This window comes from Scylla paramamosain, chromosome 13 (assembly GCF_035594125.1).
Source record: "Scylla paramamosain isolate STU-SP2022 chromosome 13, ASM3559412v1, whole genome shotgun sequence".
In the NCBI taxonomy this organism is placed as follows: Eukaryota; Metazoa; Arthropoda; class Malacostraca; order Decapoda; family Portunidae; genus Scylla; species Scylla paramamosain.
In genome coordinates, this window is record NC_087163.1 from 2,055,001 (window position 1) to 2,060,000 (window position 5,000).

The following is a 5,000-nucleotide window of genomic DNA, read 5'->3' on the forward strand; positions in this document are numbered from 1 at the left end:
AGAGAGAGAGAGAGAGAGAGAGAGAGAGAGAGAGAGAGAGAGAGAGAGAGAGAGAGAGAGAGAGAGAATTTTTTCTTTTCTTTAAAATCAATTGATCATGTTTTACATTATCGTAACTACGCAGTTCTCTCTCTCTCTCTCTCTCTCTCTCTCTCTCTCTCTCTCTCTCTCTCTCTCTCTCTCTCTCTCTCTCATCACCTCGTTCTATTTACGCAACTTTTCTTTCACATATCACTCATTCAAATATGTCTTCCTCCTCCTCCTCCTCCTCCTCCTCCTCCTCCTCCTCCTCCTCCTCCTCCTCCTCCTTCTCCTACTCTTCCTCCAGCCAATGAGAGTGAAGGAATAGTTAAGGACAATAATTGGAGAAATAAAGAGAAGATTAAAGATAAAAGAAAGATGAGAGCAAGAAGAAAAGGAATGAGAAAAAATAAATGAGGATGCCGAAATTGAAAGAGAGAGAGAGAGAGAGAGAGAGAGAGAGAGAGAGAGAGAGAGAGAGAGAGAGAGAGAGAGAGAGAGAGAGAGAGACAGGAACCGAACGAAATTAATGCAAGGAAAACAAGGAAATGAAAAAAAAGGAAAAGGTGGAGAATGAGAAAATGAGGTAGAGGAGGAGGAGGAGGAGGAGGAGGAGGAGGGGGAGGAGGAGGAGGAGGAGGAGGTGGAGGAGGAGGAGGAGGTCGCGAAAGTGAATAAGGGGAAATTGAAGGTGATTGATTAAAAGATACGGGAGGGAAGAGAGAGAGAGAGAGAGAGAGAGAGAGAGAGAGAGAGAGAGAGAGAGAGAGAGAGAGAGAGAGAGAGAGGACGAAATTATGAAATATTCCCAAGAAAAGGAAAAAGAGATTTTCAAAGAGGAAAAATAATTACACACACACAGAGAGAGAGAGAGAGAGAGAGAGAGAGAGAGAGAGAGAGAGAGAGAGAGAGAGAGAGAGAGAGAGGGAAAACTAAATTAACACTTAGATTTGCACACACAAACAAAAAAAAACAAGAAACAAAATAAATGAGGAAAAAAAGAGAGAAAAAATAAACAAGAGGAAACAAGTAAGGAGGAAAAAGAAGTGAGAGGAAAATTATCAGGAGGCGGAAGTGGAGGAAACCTGTAGGATATGAGAGGAGATTAAAGGTGATTTATTGAAAGAAAGAAGGAGGAGGAGGAGGAGGTGTGAGGGAATGAGATGGAGGACCAGCTGCAGGAGGAGGAGGAGGAGGAGGAGGAGGAGGAGGAGGAGGAGGAGGAGGAGCGAGTAGCATGCAGCTGCTGGCGAAATGAGAGAGAGAGAGAGAGAGAGAGAGAGAGAGAGAGAGAGAGAGAGAGAGAGAGAGAGAGAGAGACTAGAGACTAATGGTTTGATGGAAGAAATGTGTAAAGAATATTCTATGAGAGAGAGAGAGAGAGAGAGAGAGAGAGAGAGAGAGAGAGAGAGAGAGAGAGAGAGAGAGAGAGAGAGAGAGAGAGAGAGAGAGAGAGAGAGAGAGCAAGTTTGTTTTAATTAAAGAAAAGCTGAGTGAGATTACAACGTGACACATACATTGCATGAATTACCTAACAGATGGGAAGGGGTGGAGGGTCGAAGGGAAGGCGGCTGAAGGGGGCACAGGTGTAGGGAAAACACTAATTAAACAAAGGCACAAGAAGATAAATACAGGGGAAGGTGAGATAAAAGAAGGGTGTAGGTTTTGTTCAGTCACTGCCTCTCTTGTTCTGTAGTATACTGTAAGTGTTGTACCACCCCAAAGAAACTGAAAGAAAGAACAAATACCTTCTCTTGGTAAGTACGTACCTTTTTTTATAATAAGGATGGCTGATATTTTGTGATAAGGTTCTCCATCTAATATAAAGTACAAGTCATAACAGGTACAGGTAACAATCATAGGTAGGTCTCTCAGGTGTGTTAATTAATCAGGGTAACACGTGTCGAAAGGTAAACAGGTGTGGCTGGATTGATAGACAGAGGGACAAGTAGACTGACTGACTGATTGATTGACAGATGGCTTCATTATTTTACTGTCAGATCCTGTGATGAAAATGTTGTATTTGTGGAATATAAATTTTTGCTTTATGTATGTATGTATGTATGTATGCATGTATGTAAGTATAAAATGATTCTCTCTCTCTCTCTCTCTCTCTCTCTCTCTCTCTCTCTCTCTCTCTCTCTCTCTCTCTCTCTCTCTCTCTCTCTCTCTCTCTCTCTCTCTCTCGTTCATGTTAATTCACTTTCTACACTTTACTCTTTCTAAAGTTTCCATTTACGCACGAAAACACACACACACACACACACACACACACACACACACACACACACACACACACACACACACACACACACACACATTCCACACTAATCCACATACATGACATGGTTGCCTCCACTTCCTTCCCACTTTCCTTCCACCTCCCTTCCTTCCACATACGCAGGCACATATTTAAGTGACGTGGGAGAGAGATCAAGGGAGAGGAGAGGAGGGGGATGTGACGGGATGAAAGCAGCGCACACACTTGCACCAATGAGACTGTGTGTGTGTGTGTGTGTGTGTGTGTGTGTGTGTGTGTGTGTGTGTGTGTGTGTGTGTGTGTTTTGGTCAGATCTTCGTGTAAAATTATTTGGTGTTAGAGTAATAGTGTGTGTGTGTGTTGGGGGAGGAATGGAGTGATATGAACGCAATTAAATGGAATGAAACGATACGTAATGAAATTTAACGATAAATATTTGTAGGTAGACGGATAGATAGATAATTGGTGAACATGTAAATAAACAAATCAATAAAAACCGAAAAAAAAAACTGAACCAAATAATAAATAAATAAAAAGATGAACGAAATTAAAAAAAAACATTAAAAAAATAAATAAAACCAAGCCCACAGAAAAGAAAACGAAGCTTGCCCAACTTAATTAACATAAAAGCAACAGTATAAAGGGGAACAGCAAACAACATACAAAGAAACAGCAACGGAACACGAAAGAAACACGTATTCTAACTGTTATGGGGAGGAATATCGCTAGGAGGGGAAGAAACACACACACACACACACACACACACACACACACACACACACACACACACACACACACACACACACAATAAAGACCAAATTACTTGCAAAGCTCTAAAATTAAAAACCATACACATTTTAGGCTTAATGAACGTGTGTGTGTGTGTGTGTGTGTGTGTGTGTGTGTGTGTGTGTGGAACGAAAGAAAAGTTAAATGAAATAACGGAGAGAGGATTAAAAAAAAAAAGGAAAAAAGGAACAAAGGCAACACTGAGGCTTAAATATGATAATGAAGGGAAGGAAAAAGGAAAAAAATGAAAAGAATAAAAGAATATATACAATAAAAAAATATAAAAAAAAATTGGTGCACACAAAGCCACATACAAAGGAGATGGAAAAAAATTAAAACGGAAAGGGAAAAAAATAACAAACATACATAATGAATACAGTGGGGTGGGGAAATGGGCAGGAAAAACATATATGCGTGGAATTATTACTAAAAAATAATGATGGTAAACTAAAAAAAAAAGAAAAAAATAGAGAAAATGTAAAAAAAGAAAAGAAAGCAGAAAGAAAACAAAAAAAATAAAGCCAATATATTCAGAAGGCAAGACGAATAAAGGAAAAATAAAGAAATGACAAAAGAAAAAGAAAAAGAAAAGAAAACAGAGAGCGAGAGAGAGAGAGAGAGAGAGAGAGAGAGAGAGAGAGAGAGAGAGAGAGAGAGAGAGAGAGAGAGAGAAACAAAGGCAAAACATTCAGAGAGCAAGACGAAGAAGAGGAAAAAGAAACGAAAGAAAGAAATGATTAAAAATATAGATAATACATTCACATCCCTGTATGGAAAATGGAGGGGGAAGGGAAATGAGAAAATGAAGAAAAAAATGAATAAATAATGTAAAAATATAAATGAGAGGAAATAATAGATAAAAGAATGAAAAAAAAACAATATTAAGGATAAAACTAATAGATAAGGAAATAACCTCTCTCTCTCTCTCTCTCTCTCTCTCTCTCTCTCTCTCTCTCTCTCTCTCTCTCTCTCTCTCTCTCTCTCTCTCTCTCTCTCTCTCTCTCTCTCTCTCTCTTGACATATTAATCCCATACCTACAGCCTCCTCTTCCATACATTCACCCTCACTAAGCTTCCCTCTCCCATTCCTAATCCCCATTCCTACTCTATTCCCATTCCAGTCCCCACGTACTCTCCCTTACTCTCCCCTCTCCCCCTCTCCCAAATGTTTCCCTATTCCTACCTTCCGTAATTTCCTTTTTTTTTTTTTTTGTCCCCCTGCCTTGAGTTTTCCGTTCCAGGGGGTACGTATTCCCGTTTCTGTTGATTCCTATTCCTATTCCTATTCCTTCTTTCCTGTGTCTTATTGGCTTGTATTTGTTTATTTATTTATTTATGTAGTGGTGTTGATTATCTTGTTTGTTTATTTTGATGCTGTTGGTTGTTGATGTGTTTAATTAATTTTTTTCTTTTTCTTTTTTTTTTGGCTTTTGTTTTTTACTGTTTTTTTTATTATTTACTGTTATTTGTTTTTGTAATTAACGTTTCTTATTTCGTTTTTTTATTGACTTATTTCTTCTTCTTATTTTTTTCTTTCTTTCCACTTTTCTAATGGGCTTGTTGCAATTATCATCTTTCGTATTTTCACTACATACTTACATTCATTACCTTCTACCTCTCCTTTCTTATGCATCCATCCATTCTTCTATCTATCTATCATCTCTTCTACTCTCTCTATCCCTCGCTATCCTTCTCTCTTCTCATCTACACTCCATTTATCAATCCATCTTTATCACTCTCTTCTACCTATCTATCATTTCACCTCACTTTTCTATATCCACCCCTTCATTTCTCTCTCTCTCTCTCTCTCTCTCTCTCTCTCTCTCTCTCTCTCTCTCTCTCTCTCTCTCTCTCTCTCTCTCTCTCTCTCTCTCTCTCTCTATCTATCTATCTATCTATCTATCTATCTATCTATCTATCTACTCATTTAT

At 38.7% G+C, this 5,000-nt stretch overlaps 2 protein-coding genes across 3 annotated transcripts in view; one reads left to right on the forward strand and one right to left on the reverse strand.

Moving 5' to 3' along the window:
• LOC135106313 (uncharacterized) overlaps positions 1-5,000 on the reverse strand; it is a 71,518-nt gene that overhangs the window by 36,731 nt on the left and 29,787 nt on the right.
• Positions 1-5,000, forward strand: part of LOC135106315 (uncharacterized) — a 19,907-nt gene that overhangs the window by 8,075 nt on the left and 6,832 nt on the right. The gene's annotated exons all lie outside the window — the stretch shown is intronic.